Genomic DNA, 22,054 nt, shown 5'->3' with positions numbered 1-22,054 from the left:
CAGGGGGTATCCAGCAGGCATGCCCTTCCTAAAGGTAACCCTGTCGTTTGATGCCTGATCTCAACCCTTTTTTGCCGGGGCATAGAATATAAGAGCAGGGGAGTTATGCTTGAACTGTATAAAACACTAGTTAGGCCGCAGCTAGAGTACTGCGTGCAGTTCTGGTCACCACATTACAGGAATCGCACTAGAGAGGGTGCAGAGGAGATTTACGAGGATGTTGCCAGGACTGGGGAATTTTAGCTGTGAGGAAAGATTGGACAGGCTGGGGTTGTTTTCTTTGGAACAGAGGAGGCCGAGGGGAGATTTAATTGAGGTGTATAAAATTATGAGGGGCCTAGATAGAGTGGATAGGAAGGACCTATTTCCCTTAGCAGAGAGGTCAATAACCAGGGGGCAGAGATTTAAAGTAATTGGTCGGAGGATTAGAGGGGAGTTGAGGAGAAATTTTTTCACCCAGAGGGTGGTGGGTGTCTGGAACTCACTGCCTGAAAGGGTGGTCGAGGCAGAAACCCTCATCGCATTTAAAAAGTACTTGGATGTGCACTTGAAGTGTTGTAGCCTACAGGGCTACGGACCAAGAGCTGGGAAGTGGGATTAGGCTGGAGAGCTCTTTGTCGGCCGGCACGGACACGATGGGCCGAATGGCCTCCTTCTGTGCCGTAAATTTCTATGATTCTAGGAATCCTGGCACGAGTCCTAAGGGGAATTTTGGCCATGGATATGGAGGAACAATGATCCTGGTCATGGTCATAGGGAGGGAAAGGTGAAGACCCTAGATTTACCAGAATGATTCCTGGACTCCAAGTGTTAAGTTACGAGGAGCGATTACACAAACTAGGGTTGTATTCCCTGGAATTTAGAAGGTTAAGGGGTGATCTGATCAAAGTTTTCAGGATATTAAGGGGAACTGATAGGGTAGAGAGAGAGAAACTATTTCCGCTGGTTGGGGAGTCTAGGACTAGGGGGCAGAGTCTAAAAATTAGAGCCAGACCTTTCAGGAGTGAAGTTAGGAAACACTTCTATACACAAAGGGCGGTAGAAGTTTGGAACTCTCTTCCGCAAATGGCAATTGATGCTAGACCAGTTGTTAATTTTAAATCGGAGATTGATAGCTTTCTGTTAACCAAAGGTATTAAGAGATATGGGCCAAAGGCGGGGAGATGGAGTTAGGGCACAGATCAGCCATGATCTCAATGAATGGCGGAAGAGGCTGGCGGGGCTGAATGGCCTCCTCCTGTTCCTATGACCTGTTTACTAAATGTATTCACCTCGCCGTCCAGGGGTTAAGTTACGAGGAGAGATTATGGAATCTAGGGTTGTATTCCCTAGAATTTAGAAGGTTAAGGGTTGATCTGATTGAAGTTTTCAAGATATTGAGGGGAACTGACAGGGGTGGATAGAGAGAAACTATTTCCGCTGGTTGGGGAGTCTCGGACTAGGGGGCAGAGTCCTTATGGCTTCAAGATGTAGGGCTGCCAGGTAGCTGCAGCTTCCTGAGGGGAGCGCCGGCCGAGAGAAGAATGGGTTCCCAAAGGATGGTGACTGCGAGCAATAAATTGTGCAGACGTCAGTATTAAGGAGGGCTGGTGGCTTGGGATGTGCAGCAGAGTGTGCTGTAATTGGCACCCCTCTGCACAGGCTAGCAAAGACGAGGCTTACAGGGAGACAAGAAAGCAGTCGCACGCTGCTGGAGTCCTTAACCCGTTCCGTTAATGATGGGTGGGGGAGCATCCACTTAACAAAGCAGTCTTCTTTCTAGTCATAGTCATAGGGGGAGAACTTCAGTGGGCTGCGCCACCCGTTAGCGCCTTAAGAGGGCGCTAAGGGGGTCGCAAGCCAACTGGCGCCCGGGCGCGGCACTGCCCACGCCTCCCGCTAAATTCCGCGGGACGTTAGTGGTGGTGCAAACCGTTAGCGCTGCGTCGCTGCCGATGACGTCATCAGTGTGCGCAGCGCCCCGCTGACGCCCCGCTGCGATATTTGGAAGCGCCCCCTGATTTACCGCCGGACGCTATGTCCGACGGGGTCGGGGGGGGCCTACCTGCGGCCGGGGAGGCGCAAATTAAAGGCGAGGTGCGGGGCGGCCATTTTTGTTGTTGGCCGCCTGCCAGCACCTGCCTGCGCTCCCGTCCCCGGCCTCCTGAACGCCCCCCCCGCCGCCACCGCAGAGTGCCGGCTACGCTCCAAGAGCCCGGCACTTCTCCTCGGTGCCGGGCTCTTTTGCCTGCACTCCCGATCCTCGGGGGCCCAGCTGGGCCCCAGATCGCGCTGCACAAGGCCCCTCTCCTTTAAGAAGGGGAGGAAGGCCTGTAACACCGCAGCACGACGTGCCGCAGCGCCATTCACTCACAGCGCCCCAAGAGGGATGCGGGGCGCCTCCAGTAGCGCCCCGCTTCCCTTTGGGGCGCAACCATTCAATTTCCGGTGCGGGGGCGCGAATATTTCCAGGGCACTACTTTTAGCGCCCTGGCGAGGCTGGTACCCCAAATGGGGCTATACTCAATTTCTCTCCCATAGAGTCATAACGGCACAGAAGGAGGCCATTTGGCCCATCGAGTCCGTGCCGGCTCTCTGTAGAGCGATCCAGTCAGTCCCATTCCCCCGCTCTATCCCCGTAGCCCTGCAAGTTTATTTCCCTCAAGTGCCTATCCAGTCTCCCCTTGAAAACATTGAGTGTCTCCACTTCCACCGCGTCCGTCGGCAGCGAGTTCCAGGTCCTCACCACTCGCTGCGTAAAAATGTTTTCCTCACGTCCCCCCCTGTATCTCTTGCCCAAAACCTTAAATCTGTGTCCCCTCGTCCTTGTACCATCAACTAGTGGGAACAGCTTTTCCCCATCGAGCCTATCCAAACCCGTCATAATCTTGTACACCTCTGTCAAATCACCCCTCAACCTCCTTTGCTCTAATGAAAACAAATCCAGCTTCTCCAACCTGTCCTTGTAGCTAAGATCCCCCATCCCCAGAACCATTCTGGTAAATCTCCTCTGCACCCTCTCAAGGGCCTTCACATCCTGCCTAAAGTGCGGTGACCAGAACTGGACACAATACTCCAGTTGTGGCCTAACCAGCGCTTTATAAAGGTTCAGCATAACTTCTCTACTTTTGTACTCAATACCTCTATTTATGAAGCCCAAGATTCCATATGCTTTGTTAACCACTCTCTCAATATGTCCCGCCACCTTCAGGGACCTATGCACATTAACTCCCAGGTCCCTCTGTCCCTGCACACTCTTTAAAACTGTGCCATTAAGTGTATATTGCCTCTCCCTGTTCCTTCAGCCAAAATGCATCACCTCACACTTCTCTGTATTAAATTCCATCTGCCACTTCTCTGCCCATCCTGCTAGCCTTTCTATGTCCTGTTGCAGTCGATTGGTATCCTCCTCACTGTTTGACATCCCGCCCAAGTTTGGTGTCATCAGCAAATTTAGAAATTCTACTCTGTATTCCAATATCCAGGTCATTTATATATATCAAAAAAAGCAGTGGCCCTTCTGCAGTTTTTCTCTTCTCTCGTCCCCGCAAGATGGGAGAAAGTTATGTTACAGTTGTGAGATGGAGTTGGAGTGTCAGCTGTGGCTCAGTGGGTCGCACACTCGTCTCTGAGTCAGGAGGTTGTGGGTTCACGTCCCATGTTGCTGTTTGTGGGAGCTTGCTGTGCGCAAGTTGGCCGCCGCGTTTCCCACATTGCAACAGTACTTCAAAAAGTACTTCATTGGCTGTAAAGCGCTTTGAGACATCCGGTGGTCGTGAAAGGCGCTGGAGAAATGCGAGTCTTTCTTTTTGTACAGAGCTCTGGTTAGACCCCATCTGGAGAACTGCGTTCAGTCCTGGGTTCCGCAGCTCAGGAAGGATATACGGGCCTCGGAGAGGGGGCTCAGCGCAGATTCACCAGAATGACACCGGGGCTGAGAGGGTTAAATTGCAGCATTGCCAAATCTGGTGAATCCATAGCGAGAGACGCGATTTCGGAGCCGAAGAGAACCCCCCCACCCTGGAGATTTGCGTGTAAGCGTAATTGCAAGCAAGTTCGTTCCCATTTGGCAATTTTGCTGAAATGCCGCACAAGGAAATCTTTATGTTGGCATTAACCACGTAAAAATACATGGCAGATGCAGTATAACGTGGATAAATGTGAAGTTATCCACTTCGGTAGGGAAAACAGAAAGGCAGAGTATTATTTAAATGGTGCTGGTTTGGGAAATGTTGATGTACAGAGGGACCTGGGTGTCCTTGTACACCAGTCACTGAAAGCAAACATGCAGGTGCAGCAAGCAGTTAGGGAGGCAAATGGTATGTTGGCCTTCATTGCAAGAGGATTTGAGTACAGGAGCAAGGATATCTTACTACAGTTATACAGGGCCTTGTTGACAGTAGGCTCCCGAGCAGTTTTGGTCTCCTTACCTAAGGAAGGATATACTTGCCATAGAGGGAGTGCAGCGAAGGTTCACCAGACTGATTCCTGGGATGGCAGGACTATCGTATGAGGAGAGATTGGGTCAACTAGGCCTGTATTCACTAGAGTTTAGAAGAATGAGAGGTGATCTCATTGAAACATATAAAATTCTGACAGGGCTAGACAGACTGGATGCAGGGAGGATGTTTCTCCTGGCTGGGGGGTGTAGAACGAGAGTCACAGTCTCAGGATACCGGGTAGGACATTTAGGACTGAGATGAGGAGAAATTTCTTCACTCAGAGGGTGGTGAACCTTGTAATGATCAATAACATGTCATTCTATAGTGGACACTAGGTGGAGCCGTAGAGCTGTGTAGAGCTGTATATAGCTGTATGTATAAGACTACACTACCCAGCTGTATGTATATTAAGACTACATTACTCATGAGGCATTAGGCTACCCACAAGGCAGCAGTCAAGATGGAAGCCTCTACAGATACTGTACCTAGTCCACATGTGCTCAATAAAAGTGTCTAGCAAAAGCTAGCTGTGTTCATAATAAGAATGTCTATTTATTAATGAACATAAGATGGTACCAGGATGGTGAAGATCTGCTGAAAATTGTGAAAAGCGACATGGAGAATTTGAAGCCACCAGAGCGTTTGAATCTCGAGGGAAATGTCGACTACAATTGGCGGATTTTTAAACAACAATTCGAACTCTACATTGCTGCCATCGGATTCGGTACGAAGCCAGACGCAAGGAAGTTAGCGTTGCTGCTTACGGTTGCAGGCCCACAGGCGATAGAGGTATTTAATACATTTGTATTTAATCCAGAGGAGAACAGAGAAAAATTAGAAGATGTGCTAAAAAAATTTGATGCACATTGCTCTCCCAAAAAGAATGAGACCTATGAAAGATACATCTTCTGTTCTCGGAGACAGCAGCAAAATGAGACTTTTGATAGCTTTATAACTGATCTGAAACTGAAAGCACAGACATGTAATTTCTCTGAGCTCAAAGCATCCATGATTCGTGACCAGATTGTGTTTGGTATTCATGATAAAAAAGTCAGGGAACGTCTGTTGAGAGAAACCGAACTAAATTTGGAAAATGCGGTGAAAATATGCCAAGCCAGCGAGCTAGCTCGAAAGCACGCGAAGACTTTCAGTGAAAGCAATAATGATGCAATTGTAATGAGTGATAATGCTGCTGTTGGTGCTGTGTCCTACAAGGGGAAGAAACGTGGGCAGAACAGAAATGAAAAGCAATCGGAGGATGAAATTTTTAACTGTAAACGCTGTGGTTACAAACACCAGTTAAGAAAATGCCCAGCGTTTGGAAAATGTGCATAAAGTGTAATGGAAAGAATCACTTTGCCAAACAATGCTTTTCAAAAGTAAAAACAACGAAAGGGCAACAAGTTAATGTGATTGAGGACACTGATTTAAGTGAGACATTTTTTGTAGGAATGGTGTCATGTGATGATATCAAAACAGATACAGAAAATGTGCAGCCCTCAGAAATGGACAATGCTGAACATAAAGTCAATGCAGTAAAAGTGGACAAATGGATGATCCCACTGCAGATAAATGGAGCATTAGTTACATTGAAACTGGACACTGGGGCAAAAGCAAACTTAATCAGTATGAGTGACATAAAAAATATGAAAGAAAAGCCCAAAATACAGGAAAAGTCAGTACTACTGAAGAGCTATAATGGACAGAAAATAGAGAGCTTAGGTGTATGCAGACTCAAATGACAGTCAAAGACAAAGTGCATCATCTCATGTTTTCTGTTGTGGCTGAAAGACTTGATTCGATACTAGGTGACAAAGCTTGTGAAGACTTAGAACTGGTCAAGAGAGTCTACCGTATAAACTGTGCCATAAGCAGACCAGATGACTCAGGTGATGAAGCAGAGAGCCCATTAAGGATGAAAAGGCCAAAGGGTATCCATGTCTTCAAAAAGCCTAGTTTCTCCAAGAAGAAAGAAAAAGACTTTAAGGTCAAAGAGAAGCCAAAGGAAGAAAAGCACAAAGAGGAAAAACACAAGGAGAAAAAGTCCAAAGATATAACCGCAGCAGATGTTGTTAAGCAGTGTAAAGAGAAAAAGAAAAAGAAGAAGCCTGCACCAGAGCAGGAAGCAGTTCCGGTGGATACTCCTTCTTCCCTCAGGCCAATCTTTGGTGTTCCATTAGCCGAGGCTGCTGAGAGGACTATGCTGTATGATGGGATCCAGCTGCCAGCAGTTTTTCGAGAGTGCATTGACTACATTGAGAGTTATGGCATGAAAAGTGAAGGAAACACTGAAACCCTCTCCAAGCAAAGATCGCAAGGAGACCTCGATCTATACAAGAGCAGATTGATGACAATGCCGCAACTGCATCTTGTCATTCACCGCCAGAACAATCTCATGAAGACACATCAGACGTACCCGTGTTGAGAAGATCCACACGTGAAGTAAAAGAGCCTGATAGACTTAATCTTTGAGTACAATGTAAAGCTTTGAAAATGTGTTGACTGTTTTGAAAATGTTTATGTTTATAGAGCACTAACAAAAGTGTTACTGATATTATCTTTATTGTTTTCTTGAAAGTTGATTGATATTGATTTTGTTAAACCTCAAAGAAAGGGGGATGTAATGATCAATAACATGTCATTCTATAGTGGACACTAGGTGGAGCCGTAGAGCTGTGTAGAGCTGTATATAGCTGTATGTATAAGACTACACTACCCAGCTGTATGTATATTAAGACTACATTACCCATGAGGCACTAAGCTACCCACAAGGCAGCAGTCAAGATGGAAGCCTCTACAGATACTGTACCTAGTCCACATGTGCTCAATAAAAGTGTCTAGCAAAAGCTAGCTGTGTTCATAATAAGAATGTCTATTTATTAATGAACATAAGAAACCTGTGGAATTCTCTACCACAGAAGGCTGTGGAGGCCAAGTCACTGAATATATTTAGAAGGAGATAGATAGATTTCTAGACACAAAAGGCATCAAGGGGTATGGGGAGAGAGCAGGAATATGGTATTGAGATGGAAGATCAGCCATGATCATATTAAATGGCGGAGCAGGCTTGAAGGGCCGAATGGCCAACTCCTACTCCTATTTTTCTACGTTTTTCTATGTTTCTATTTACAATAAGCCACCAGGGCAATAGACCTTCGTTTGGCTACCATATTTGCCTCGAACATCTGGTGCCGGCCGACTGACCTATCGGTGGACATTAGCAGCGGTCTTCCCGAAGCCCTTTCGAAGCTGAGAAACTTCCGCCTCCTGGCAAACCGCCGTTGGCCGACGGCTTCGGGGTCCGGCCATTCGCGGCTCTGTGTGGCATTAAAACTGGCTGGGCTCCTGCAGATTTTAGCTCTCAGCGCTTGGGGAAGGAAGATGCTGAAACCTCAGAGTGGAGTTCAACGAAAGAATGTGTCCAACTTGCTAATAGCCTACTGACTTTGCAAAAAATTTCCACATATGCAGTTGGACGGGATTCGTCATTGCTTGGGAGCCTACTGTCAACAAGGGCAGATGTCGATGGCGAAGTCCAACACCGCCTTCAGTGTGCCAGTGCAGTCTTCGGTCGCCTGAGGAAGAGAGTGTTTGAGGACCAGGACCTCAAACCCAGCACTAAGCTCATGGTCTACAGAGCAGCAGTGATACCCGCCCTGCTGTATGCCTCAGAGACATGGACCATGTACAGCAGGCACCTCAAAGCACTGGAGAGGTACCACCAATGCTGCCTCCGCAAGATCCTGCAAATCCATTGGCAGGATAGGCGCACCAACATCAGTGTTCTCGCTCAGGCCAACATCCCCAGCATCGAAGCTTTGACCACGCTCGATCAGCTCCAATAGACGGGTCACATCGTCCGCATGCCCGATACGAGAATCCCAAAGCAAGCGCTCTACTCGGAGCTCCGACACAGCAAGAGAGCCCCAGGTGGGCAGAGGAAACGCTTCAAGGACACCCTCAAAGCCTCCTTGAAAAAGTGCAACATCCCCACCGACACCTGGGAATCCCTGGCCCAAGACTGCTCAAAGTGGAGGAGAAGCATCCGGGAAGACACCGAATACCTCAAGTCTCTTCGCCGGGGAGCAAGCGGAAGCCAAGCGCAAGGAGCGCACGTCAACCCAAACACCCCACCCACCCACCCATTCAACCACCGTCTGCCCCACCTGTGACAGAGACTGCAGGTCCCGCATTGGACTCACCAGTCACCTGAGAACTCATTTTTAATGTGGAAGCAAGTCATCCTCGGTTCCGAGGGACTGCCTGAGAAGAGAAGAAGAAGATGGGTTTTTCTTTGCTTGCGGCACAAGGAATGTTCCAATAAATTTTAAGCCGTTTTAAAAACTAATTTCAATCTTCCCTGGTCTGTTGTGGTTTAATTACACTGGTACAATGAAGAGTGTCGATCACTGGCTTACAGGCTATGTCATTTCAAAGAAGGAAATTAAATGGACAGAAGTCGATAACAGCAACTGGTATTCGTACGGCGCCTTTAGCGCAGTAAAACGTTCCCAAGGCCCTTTGTTGGGTAAGGGTATTGAGGGTTCCATGGAATCGTAGAACCTTACAGCCATTCGGTCCGTCGTGCCTGTGCCGGCTCTTTGAAAGAGCGGTCGTGCTCAGTCCCCCTCCCCCGCTGTTTGTCCCTAACCCTGTGTGCTCCTCATCCTCGAGAATCCGTCCAACTCCCTCTGAAAATCATTGATGGAATCAGCTTCCACCACCTTCACAGGTGGAGCGTTCCCAATTCCCAACAACTCTCCGAGTGAAAACATTTCTCCTCCTCTCCCCTCCAGATCTCCCGCCAGTGATTTGGACTCTGGTTTATTGGCCCGCTCGCCCGAGGGACCGCGGCGGGTCGGTGGACTTGAGACACGGATCAGCCACGATCTCACTGAACGGCGGGAAAACAGGCTTGAGCTGAACGGCCTCCTCCTGCCCTGATGAAGCTCGGACTCACCTTGCCCGGCTCGACTCTGGCACTGTGCCCATTCCTGGTCACGTCTCGCCCAACCGTGGCCCGCGAGCTAATGTGATTCTTTTTTTTTTTGTTTCTCTGATACGTGTTCTGCAGCCCAGACTTGCTTGAAGCGATGGAAGCAACAACCCATCTCCTGAGACCCTGTACGGTGCATCCATGAATTATGTAGCAAATTATTAAGAAACTTCTTCATCAAAAACAAAATCTGTATTCATAATTCCTGCTCCTTGTCGCCTGTGCTTGGCACCTAGCAGAGGTTAGTATTCGGGAGCTGGTCCCTCTTTCATCTCTTTGACTGTTCTCACTATCCGTCACAACCTATCTCATCTCTTTCCCCAGCACAGGCCATCTCATCGTTCACCGCGTCAGCCATGGCTCAGTTGGTAGCACCCTTGCATCTGAGTCAGAAGGTCGTGAATTCACAGTCCCACTCCAGAGACTCGATCCCATAATCCAAACGACAATCCCAGTGCAGTACTGAGGGAGCGCCGCACTGTCGGAGGGGCAGTACTGAGGGAGCGCCGCACTTTCGGAGGGCAGGTACTGAAGGAGCGCCGCACTGTCGGAGGGGCAGTACTGAGGGAGAGCCACACTGTCGGAGGGGCAGTACTGAGGGAGCGCCGCACTGTCGGAGGGCAGTACTGAGGGAGCGCCGCACTGTCGGAGGGACAGTACTGAGGGAGCGCTGCATGTGGTAGAATTCTGGAACACTCTTCCACAAACGGCAATTGATGCTGGAGCAATTGTTAATGCTAAATCTGAGATTAATAGATTTTTGTTAACCAAAGGTATTAAGGGATATGGGGCAAAGGCGGGTAGATGGAGTTAGGTCGCAGATCAGCCATGATCTCACTGAATGAGGGGAACAGGCTCGAGTGGCTGAATGGCCTCCTCCTGTTCCTGTGATCCTAGTCACAATTGAGGTGTGCCGACAGCTCTGACTGCCACCAGGCTGCTACAATAATTGCAGGCTCTGTCAGAGGCTCTCATTGATCGACTGGTCAGGAAGATGATGGTGTTGTCATAGGGACCACCTCCTTGTTTTCCTGAGAGGCTTTGCACCCAGCGTGTAATGAGAGAACAGGCCAGCGCTCCTGAAGGATCTCTCAACTGGACCAGAACCAGCTGTGACCTTTGCTCCCTGTCATGATTTTGACAGACAGATCGAATAGACGAACAAATCGAGCTGGTGCTCAGTTCCACCCCCTATGGTAGAAATTATGCGGCATGAAACTATTCAACTGATCGGCCCGTCGCAGTTAAAGTCACAGGACTGCTTAGGAGTGGTGAGCGAGGCCAGCGCAAGCTATTTGACTCAGTGGGCAGCACTCTCGCCTCTGAGTCAGAAGATCGTGGGTTCGAGCCCCACTCCAGAGACTTGAGCCCCATAATCCAGGCCGACTCACTCAGTGCCAGTACTGAGGGAGCGCTGCACTGTCAGAGGGGCAGTACTGAGGGAGCGCCGCATTGTCAGAGGGGCAGTACTGAGGGAGCGCCGCACTGTCGGAGGGGCAGTACTGAGGGAGCGCCGCACTGTCAGAGGGGCAGTACTGAGGGAGCGCTGCACTGTCGGAGGGGCAGTTCTGAGGGAGCGCCGCACTGTCGGAGGGGCAGTACTGAGGGGGCGCCGCATTGTCAGAGGGGCAGTACTGAGGGAGCGCCGCACTGTTGGAGGGGCAGTACTGAGGGAGCGCCGCACTGTCGGAGGGGCAGTACTGAGGGAGCGCTGCACTGTCGGAGGGGCAGTTCTGAGGGAGCGCCGCACTGTCGGAGGGGCAGTACTGAGGGAGCGCCGCACTGTCGGAGGGGCAGTGCTGAGGGAACGCCGCACTGTCGGAGGGGCAGTACTGAGGGAGCGCCGCACTGTCGGAGGGGCAGTGCTGAGGGAACGCCGCACTGCCGGAGGGGCAGTACTGAGGGAACGCCGCACTGTCGGAGGGGCAGTACTGAGGGAGCGCCGCACTGTCGGAGGGGCAGTGCTGAGGGAACGCCGCACTGCCGGAGGGGCAGTACTGAGGGAGCGCCGCACTGTCGGAGGGGCAGTACTGAGGGAGCGCCGCACTGTCGGAGGGGCAGTACTGAGGGAGTGCGGCACTGTCGGAGGGGCAGTACTGAGGGAACGCCGCACTGTCGGAAGTGGCATCTTTCGGATGAGATGTTAAACCGAGGCCCCGTCTGCTCTCTCAGGTGGACATAAAAGATCCCATGGCCACTATTGGAAGAAGAGCAGGGGGAGTTCTCCCTGGTATTCTGGCCAATATTTACCCCATCAACCAACATCACTAAAACAGATGATCTGGTCATTATCACATTGCTGTCTGTGGGAGCTTGCTGTGTGCAAATTGGTTGCCGTGTCTCCTACATTACAACAGTGACCACACTTCAAAAAAGTACTTCATTGGCTGTAAAGCACTTTGGGACGTCCTGAGGTCATGAAAGGCGCTATATGAATGCAAGTCTTTTTTTCCTGCCTGCCTCAGCTAACCATCAGAAACAGACTAATTGCTGTTTGTGGGATCTTGCTGTGTGCAAAACAGCTGCCGCGTTTGTTCAATCGCTGCACTTAACGGAGTTGCCTGCATGACAAGCACTTCCTAAACCCCACCACTGACCAGAGAACACTTGTTTAATTATTCCTGGACTGAGCTGAATATCAGCCACACTTCTCAAAGTCAGAATCTGCTCGCGTGTCCTTCAGTCAAGTTATTAATGCCTTTCTCCTAAGGGATGCTCACATTTAGGGGGCAAGCTTTTGTAGAAGCACAGAATGGTACCAGGGATGAGGGACTTCAGTTACGTGGAGAGACTGGAGAAGCTGGGGTTGTTCTCCTTGGAGCAGAGAAGGTTAAGGGGAGATTGACCAGAATGGTACCATGGGATGAGGGACTTCAGTTACGTGGAGAGACTGGAGAAGATGGGATTGTTCTCATTAGAGCAGAGAAGGTTAAGGGGAGATTTAATAGAGGTGTTCAAAATCATGAGGGGGTTTTGATCGAGTGAATAAGGAGAAACTGTTTCCAGTGGCAGGAGGGTCGGTAACCAGAGGACACAGATTGAAGATAATTGGCAAAAGAACCAGAGGGGAGGTGAGGAGAATGTTTTTACGCAGCGAGTTGTTGTGATCTGGAACGCGCTGCCTGAAAGGGCGGTGGAAGCAGATTCAATAGTAACTTTCAAAATGGAATTGGATAAATACTTGAAAAGGAGAAATGTACAGAGCTTTGGGGAAAGAGCAGGGGGGGAGTGGGAATAATTAGAGAGCTCCTTCAAAAAGCCGACACAGCCTGGATGGGCCGAATGGTCTCCTTCTGTGCTGAAAGATTCTATGATTCGCTCTCCCCACCCCCTCCATGCAGACAGGTTAAGTCAACAACAACAACTTGCATCTATATAGCTTCTTTAACGTAGTAAAACGTCCCAAGGTGCTTCACAGGAGCGATTATCGAACAAAATTTGACACCGAGCCACATAAGGAGATATTAGGGCAGGTGACCATAAGCTTGGTCAAAGAGGTAGGTTTTAAGGAGCGTCTGAAAGGAGGAGGGAGAGGCGGAGAGGTTTAGGGAGGGAATTCCAGAGCTTAGGGCCCAGGCAGCTGAAGGCACGGCCGCCAATGGTGGAGTGATTAAAATCAGGGGATGTGCAAGAGGCCAGAATTGGAGGAGCGCCGAGATCTCGGAGGGTTGTGGGGCTGGAGGAGGTTACAGAGATAGGGAGGGGGGCGAGGGCCATGGAGGGATTTGAAAACGAGGATTTTAAAATCGAGGCAGGCATTGCCGGGCCGGGAGCCAATGTTGGTCAGCGAGCACAGGGGGTGATGGGTGAACGGGACTTGGCGCGAGTTAGGACATGGGGGGGGGCGGGTGGGCAGCAGAGCTTTGGAGGACCTCAAGTTTACAGAGGGTGGGAAGGTGGGAGGCCGGACAGGGTAGTCCCACAATCCATCGCCAGAGCGATCATTGCTCAGCCAGGATGAAGGATCGAATTGAACTCGGTTTTCCCTTGAAGGCGGTGGCGGGGGAAGAGTTAGCCAGGGCTCCTGCTCCTGATCACAAACGAGCAACTCCCGTCGGAAGATGTGGGCGTCAGAGGGACTGGAAAAAGGAGCCAGCTACGAGGGCAGAGGCGATGTTAAATAGACGCGTGCAAAATCAAGACTGGTTGGCAGACTGCTCGCTTGACTGGCATCGTCAGGAAGCAGTGAGCCCCTAAATATTTAACACAGCACCCAGCACTTGTAAGCAAGGAGTGATTATACCCAACGTGCTATTCATTCGCCCAGCGAGTCTCGGATTCAGCCTCATTATTGATCTTCGTCACAATACTCTCTGAAAATACTGCATCCAATTTGCACATTCAACGTGCCGCTCCTGAATTTTAAAAGGCATATTGAGCTAATTGAGCGTTCTTTGTGTCCGTCACTGGTTTTCCATCACAGAGCTGGCGATAAGCCTTTCAATCTCCTCAAGTCAGTTTAACTTCTCTCACAGAGTGTTCCAGAACCTTCGATTCACATCCTTGTTTCCAAATCCCTCCGTGGCCCTCGCATCCGCCGCCCCCCACCCCCGCTATCTCTGTAACCTCCTCCATCCCCACAACCACCCCCCCCCACCCCGAGATCTCTGCGCTCCTCCAATTCTGGCCTCTCGCGCATCCCCCGATTTTAATCGCTCCACCATTGGCGGCCGTGCCTTCACCTGCCTGGGCCCCTAAGCTCTGGAATTCCCTCCCTAAACCTCTCCGCCTCTCTCTGCTCCTTTCAGACAGTCCTTAAAACCGACCACTTTGACCAAGCTTTTGGTCACCTGTCCTAATATCTCCTTACAGCCCTCTGGACTCAACATCGAGTTCAACTATTTCAAACCATAAACTCTGCCCCTATCATTTTTTTCTCTCTCTCACATGGCAACTGTCTTTCACTCTGCCGTTGCCATTTACACCTCCTCTAGACCCATCTTTTGTTTCTTAACTTGTCCCATGACCATCTCCTTTTGCCTTGCACCATCATCCCTTTTGTCATTTAATCTCTCCCGCCTCCCGCCCCATCACAGACCTTCCCTTTTGTTCTTTCCTCCCCTCCCCCCTTTCCCTGCCCCTACACCTGCTTAAAAACCCGTTACATCTCCAACTTTTTCCAGTCATCGACCAGAAACGTTAACTCTGTTTCTCTCTCCACAGACGCTGCCCGACCTGCTGAGTGTCTCCAGCATTTTCTGTTTTTATTTCTAATATCTCGGTGTCAAATTTTGTCTGATAACACTCCTGTGAAGCGTCTTGAGATGTTTTACTATGTTAGAGGCGCTTTATAAAGGGACCATGTACAGCAGGCACCTCAAACATAAGAACATAAGAAGTAGGAGCAGGAGTAGGCCATACGGCCCCTCGGGCCTGCTCCGCCATTCAATAGGATCATGGCTGATCCGAACCTAGACTCACGTCCACTTCCCTGCCCGCTCCCCGTAACCCCTAATTCCCTTATCAGCTAGGAAACTGTCTATCTCCGTTTTAAATTTATTTAATGTCGCAGCTTCCACAGCTCTCTGAGGTAGCAAATTCCATAGATTTACTACCCTCTGAGTGAAGAAGTTTCTCCTCATCTCAGTTTTGAAACAGCAGCCCCTTATTCTAAGATTATGCCCCCTAGTTCTAGTCTCACCCATCAGTGGAAACATCCTCACCGCATCCACCCGATCAAGCCCCCTCACAATTTTATATGTTTCGATAAGATCGCCTCTCAATCTTCTGAATTCCAATGAGTAGAGTCCCAACCTACTCAACCTTTCCTCATAAGTCAACCCCCTCATCTCCGGAATCAACCGAGTGAACCTTCTCTGAACTGCCTCGAGAGCAAGTATATCTTTTCTTAAATATGGAAACCAAAACTGCACGCAGTATTCCAGGTGTGGCCTCACCAGTACCCTGTATAACTGAAGCAAGACTTCCCTGCTTTTATACTCCATCCCCCTTGCAATAAAAGCCAAGATTCCATTGGCCTTCCTGATCACCTGCTGTACCTGCATACCAACCTTCTGTGTTTCATGCACCAGGACCCCCAGATCCCTTTGTACTGTAGCACTTTGCAGTTTCTCTCCATTTAGATAATAACTTGCTCTTTGATTTTTTTCTGCCAAAGTGCATAACCTCACACTTTCCAACATTATATTCCATCTGCCAAATTTCCGCCCACTCACTTAGCCTGTCTATGTCCTTTTGCAGGTTTTTTATGTCCTCCTCACTCACTGCTTTCCCTCCCATCTTTGTATCGTCGGCAAACTTGGATATGTTGCACTTGGTCCCCTCCTCCAAATCGTTAATATAGATTATAAAGCGTTGGGGTCCCAGCACTGACCCCTGCGGAACACCACTAGTCACTGATTGCCAACCCGAGAATGAACCATTTATCCCAACTCTCTGTTTTCTGTTAGATAGCCAATCTTCCACCCATGCCAGTATATTACCCCCAATCCTGTGATTTTTTATCTTGTGCAGTAATCTTTTGTGTGGCACCTTGTCAAATGCCTTTTGGAAGTCCAAATACACCACATCCACTGGTTCCCCTTTATCCACCCTGCTTGTTACGTCCTCAAAGAATTCGAGCAAATTTGTCAAACATGACTTCCCCTTCATAAAACCATGCTGACTCTGTCCGATTAAATTATGCTTATCCAAATGTCCTGTTACTGCTTCCTTAATAATGGACTCTGACATTTTACCAACCACAGATGTTAGGCTAACTGGTCTATAGTTTCCAGCCTTTTGTCTACCTCCCTTTTTAAATAAGGGCGTTACATTAGCAGTTTTCCAATCTGCTGGGACCTTTCCTGAATCCAGGGAGTTTTGGAAAATTACCACCAATGCATCCGCAATCCCTACCGCCACTTCTCTCAAGACCCTAGGATGTAAGCCATCAGGTCCAGGGGATTTATCCACCTTAAGTCCCATTATCTTACCGAGTACCACCTCCTTAGTGATTTTAATCGTGTTTAGCTCCTCCCCCCCTATAGCCCCCTGTTTGTCCAGTGTTGGGATGTTTTTAGTGTCCTCTACTGTAAAGACTGATACAAGATACAAATATCAAAGCACTGAAGAGGTACCACCAACGCTGCCTCTGCAAGATCCTGCAAATCCATTGGCAGTATAGGTGCACCAACGTCAGTGTTCTCGCTCAAGCCAACATCCCCAGCATCGAAGCTTTGACCACGCTTGATCAGCTCCGATGGGCAGGTCACATCGTCCGCATGCCCGATACGAGACTCCCAAAACAAGCGCTCTACTTGGAGCTCCGGCACGGCAAGAGAGCCCCAGGTGGGCAGAGGAAACGCCTCAAGGACACCCTCAAAGCCCCCTTGAAAAAGTGCAACATCCCCACCGACACCTGGGAATCCTCGGCCCAAAACTGCACAAACTGGAGGAGAAGCATCCGGGAAAGCGCCGAACACCTCGAGTCTCTTCGCCGGGAGCAAGCGGAAGCCAAGCACAAACAGCGGAAGGAGCGCATGTCAACCCAAGCACCCTGCCCACCCTCCCCTTCAACCACCGTCTGCCCCACCTGTGACAGAGACTGTAGGTCCCGCATTGGACTCATCAGTCACCTGAGAACTCATTTTTAATGTGGGAGCAAGTCATCCTCGGTTCCGAGGGACTGTCTGAGAAGAGAAGAAGAATATAAATGCAGCTTGTTGTTGCTGGTAGCGGAGGCCGATCTGTGCCCGTGTAACGGCGCTCCAGCCAGTAATTAGACGAGGGGGGTGGGGAGGGGAGACTGTCACACATATATTACAGCGTCAAGCATAACAGGCCAGCTCCTTGGTAATGCAAATGGTTTTCTGATAGCCAGGGAACGCTACTGAAGCTAAGAGCGCGTTGACAGGCTGAGCAGAAGAGCAGGTGCTTCAAGCCTTTCCGAACGAGAAAGAAAGACTTGAATTTCTACAGCGCCTTTCATGGCCACCGGACGTCTCAAAGTGCTTTACAGCCAATGAAGTACTTTTTGAAGTGTGGTCACTGTTGTAATGTAGGAAACGCGGCACCAATTTGCGCACAGCAAGTTCCCACAAACAGCAATGTGATAATGACCAGGTCATCTGTTTTTGTTATGTTGGTTGAGGGATAAATATTGGCCCCAGGACACCGGGGAGAACTCCCCTGCTCTTCTTTCAATAGTGGCCGTGGGATCTTTTACGTCCACCTGAGAGAGCAGACGGGGCCTCGGTTTAACGTCTCATCCAAAAAACGGCACCTCCGACAATGCGGCGCTCCCTCAGTACTGCCCCTCCGACAGTGCGGCGCTCCCTCAGTACTGCCCCTCCAACAGTGCGGCGCTCTCTCAGTACTGACCCTCCGACAGTGCAACGCTCCCTCAGTACTGCCCCTCCGACAGTGTGGATCTCCCTCAGTAGTGCCCCTCTGACAGTGCGGCGCTCCCTCAGTACTGCCCCTCCGACAGTGTGGATCTCCCTCAGTACTGCCCCTCCGACAGTGCGGCGCTCCCTCAGTACTGCCCCTCCGACAGTGTGGATCTCCCTCAGTACTGCCCCTCTGGCAGTGCGGCGCTCCCTCAGTACTGACCCTCCGACAGTGCGACGTTCCCTCAGTACTGCCCCTCCGACAGTGCGGCGCTCCATCAGTACTGCCCCTCCAACAGTGCGGCGCTCCCTCAGTACTGCCCCTCCGACAGTGCGGCGCTCCCTCAGTTCTGCCACTGGGAGTGTCAGCCTAGTTTATGGTACTTACAGCTCTGGAGTGGGGCTCAAACTCACAACGCTTCTGACTTAGAGGCGAGGGTGCTGCCCAGTCAGCCACTTCAGGGTGTAGTTACTTCCTAAAATCAGGCCACTACCGTCCTGGTACTGGATGAATCGCATTTTGTTCCCAGGAGATGGTTTTCCAGGATTGTCAACCTTATGTGTGAGGGATTGCATTCCTTGATTCCGTCTGATTTTACACGAAACCAAATGCCATTTCTGCCACTGACGCTGAACTTTCCTGTCGTAGCCAGTTACCCCGGCGACCAGAGGGTTCCAGCCCTAGACTGCTTTGCGACCTTGTCGCGTGTCCGCTGGTTCATTTGGGGGTTCGCCGAGCTGTTTAGACGGGTGCCCCTGGGCTGAGGAAGGTCGGGGGTTGGGGGGGCGGTGGGGGGGGAGGGAGCGGAGGAAATCAGCCAGGGTTCCTGCGGCTGATCGCTATCCAGCAACCCCCCACCTCACTCGAGGCCATTGGCGGCCGTGTCTTCAGCCGCCTGGGCCCCGAGCTCTGGAATTCCCTCCCTAAACCTCTCCGTCTCTCTCTCCTCCTTTAAGGCGCTGCTTAAAACTGACCTCTTTGACCAAGCTTTTGGATATCTGCCCTAATATCTCCTTAAGTGGCTCGGTGTCAAACTTTGTTTGATAATCGCCCCTGTGAAGCGCCTTGGGACGTTTTACTACGTTAAAGGCGCTGTATAAATGCAAGCTGTTGTTGTTGTTGAGCTGTCAGTTGTGTCTATGCCCAGTGTGATGCACCCTGCGGTTGAATAGGAGTGGCGGGGAGAAAATTGCCATGGACACCAAACCGGAATAGCTGCTAATCTACGCAGCTTGATTTATTAGAGGTGGCTAAGAAGGCACACGGGATACTTTCCTTTATTAGCCGAGGCATAGAATATAAGAGCAGGGAGGTTGTGCTTGAACTGTATAAAACACGAGTTAGGCCACAGCTAGAATACTGAGTATTAAATCTGCAGTCTTCACTCCCCCTGTCAAGAACACACAGTTCTTAACCCCTCCACCTTCCCCAACTTCGACCTCCTCTCTCTTGCTAAAACCCTGGAACATCTCGTTGCCGTACAGCTGAGCTCTCATCTCTCTCTCACCTCTTTTCTTGCCTTTATTAGTCGAGGCATAGAATACAAGAGCAGGGAGGTTATGCTTGAACTGTATAAAACTCTAGTTAGGCCGCAGCTAGAGTACTGCGTGCAGTTCTGGTCACCACATTACAGGAAGGATGTGATTGCACTAGCGAGGGTGCAGAGGAGATTTACGAGGATGTTGCCTGGGCTGGGGAATTTTAGCTGTGAGGAAAGATTGGACAGGCTGGGGTTGTTTTCTTTGGAACAGAGGAGGCTGAGGGGAGATTTAATTGAGGTGTATAAAATTATGAGGGACCAAGATAGAATGGACAGGAAGGACCTATTTCCCTTAGCAGAGAGGTCAATAACCAGGGGGAAGGATTAGAGGGGAGTTGAGGAGAACCGTTTTCACCCAGAGGGTAGTGGGGGTCTGGAACTCATTGCCTGAAAGGGCGGGAGAGGCAGAGACCCCTCATCACATTTAAAAATTACTTGTAACCCACAGGGCTACGGACCAGAGCTGGGAAGTGGGGTTAAGCTGCATCGCTCTTTTTCGGCAGGCACGGACACGATGGGCCGAATGGCCTCCTTCTGTGCCGTAAACTCCGCCAATTCTACGCTGCCTCCGCGAGTCATCGTGACCCAAGGTCACACGGAGCAGGAAGGGCTCAGGTCTGAGACACCTTACCTTAGTTGGGTTGGGGGGGCGGGGGAAAGAAGAGCAGCCAATCAGGCCTTCTGTTTCCAGCTGATATCCTGGGCCACCCTCCCCGCCCAAAACCCTCACTGGAAAGCGCGAGGTGCGGCCGGATAGAAGTAGGCTGCTCTGCGGTGCCCCTTGTGGTCGGAGTCTTCCGAACCTTCTGTCGCCTGCAGGTAAGGCAAAGCTGGCAGCCGCGTTCGATTGGATCTAATTCCAACTCCCTCAGAACCTCAATGTGGCCAGAGAGTGAAAACTGCTCGTAAAAATAAATCTTCTGTGTAACGTTAACACTTCAAATCCGTATGGGGAGAGCATGCAGTTATTCAAATCCTCAATACCAATTACATATGCATCATAGGAATTGTGCAAATCATAAATAATCTGTTTCGACATTCATTTACTTGCAGTGAACGCCCTTCAGCCGTGGCTCGGTGGGCATCTCTCTCTCGCCTCTGAGCCAGAAGGTTGTGGGTTCACTGTCCCACTCCAGAGACTTGAGCCCCATAATCCAGCCCGACACTCCCAGTGCCAGTACTGAGGGAGCGCTGCACTGTCGGAGGGGCAGTACTGAGGGAGCGCCGCGCTGTCGGAGGGGCAGTACTGAGGGAGTGCCGCACTGTCGGAGGGGCAGTACTGAGGGAGCGCCGCGCTGTCGGAGGGGCAGTACTGAGGGAGTGCCGCACTGTCGGAGGGGCAGTACTGAGGGAGCGCCGCGCTTGTCGGAGGGGCAGTACTGAGGGAGCGCCGCGCTGTCGGAGGGGCAGTACTGAGGGAGCGCCGCGCTGTCGGAGGGGCAGTACTGAGGGAGCGCCGCACTGTCGGAGGGGCAGTACTGAGGGAGTGCCGCACTGTCGGAGGGGCAGTACTGAGGGAGCGCCACGCTGTCGGAGGGGCGGTACTGAGGGAGCGCCGCGGTGTTGGAGGGGCTGTACTGAGGGATCGCCGCTCTGTCGTAGGGACAGTACTGAGGGAGCACTGCACTGTCGGAGGGGCAGTACTGAGGGAGCACCGCACTGTCGGAGGGGCAGTACTGAGGGAGCGCCGCACTGTCGGAGGGGCGGTACTGAGGGAGCGCCGCGGTGTTGGAGGGGCGGTACTGAGGGATCGCCGCTCTGTCGTAGGGGCAGTACTGAGGGAGCGCCGCACTGTCGTAGGGGCAGTACTGAGGGAGCGCCGCACTGTCGTAGGGGCAGTACTGAGGGAGCACCGCACTGTCGGAGGGGCAGTACTGAGGGAGCGCCGCATTGTCGGAGGGGCAGTACTGAGGGAGTGCCGCACTGTCGGAGGGGCAGTACTGAGGGAGTGCCGCACTGTCGGAGGGGCGGTACTGAGGGAGCGCTGCTCTGTCAGAGGGGCAGTACTGAGGGAGTGCCGCACTGTCGGAGGGGCAGTACTGAGGGAGCGCCGCACTGTCGGAGGGGCAGTACTGAGGGAGCGCAGCACTGTCGGAGGGGCAGTACTGAGGGAGTGCCGCACTGTCAGAGGGGCAGTACTGAGGGAGTGCTGCACTGTCGGAGGGGCAGTACTGAGGGAGTGCCGCACTGTCGGAGGGGCAGTACTGAGGGAGCGCCGCACTGTCGGAGGGGCAGTACTGAGGGAGCGCCGCACTGTCGGAGGGGCAGTACTGAGGGAGCGCCGCACTGTCGGAGGGGCAGTACTGAGGGAGCGCCGCACTGTCGGAGGGGCAGTACTGAGGGAGCGCCGCACTGTCGGAGGGGCAGTACTGAGGGAGCGCCGCACTGTCGGAGGGGCAGTACTGAGGGAGCGCCGCACTGTCGGAGGGGCAGCACTGAGGGAGCGCCACACTGTCGGAAGTGCCGTCTTTCGGATGAGACATTAAACCAAAGTCCCATCTGCCCTCTCGGGTGGACATAAAAGATCCCGCGGCCGCTATTGGAAGAAGAACAGGGGGAGTTCTCCCCGGTGTCATGTGCCCAATACTTATCCCTCAACCGACAGCCCTGAATGCGGTCACGATCTCACTGCTGTTTCTTGGGATCTTGCTGTGCAGACATTGGCTGCCGCCATTACGACAGTGGCTACACTTTGGTCGTGAACAGGGGCTTCAGAAAAGCAAGTGCTTTCTTCCTTTCAGGGTTCTTTGCCTGAAACCTGTTTAG

General features: G+C 51.3%; 1 protein-coding gene across 1 annotated transcript in view; it reads right to left on the bottom strand.

The window, feature by feature from the left end:
- Positions 1-22,054, bottom strand: part of LOC147092841 (neurexin-2-beta-like) — a 782,774-nt gene that overhangs the window by 161,003 nt on the left and 599,717 nt on the right. The gene's annotated exons all lie outside the window — the stretch shown is intronic.

Source organism: Somniosus microcephalus, unplaced genomic scaffold (assembly GCF_052327205.1).
Source record: "Somniosus microcephalus isolate GS21.2 unplaced genomic scaffold, FLI_Smic_1.0 unresolved_chr2, whole genome shotgun sequence".
NCBI lineage: Eukaryota > Metazoa > Chordata > Chondrichthyes > Squaliformes > Somniosidae > Somniosus > Somniosus microcephalus.
This window is presented reverse-complemented; position numbering and strand designations above follow the sequence as displayed.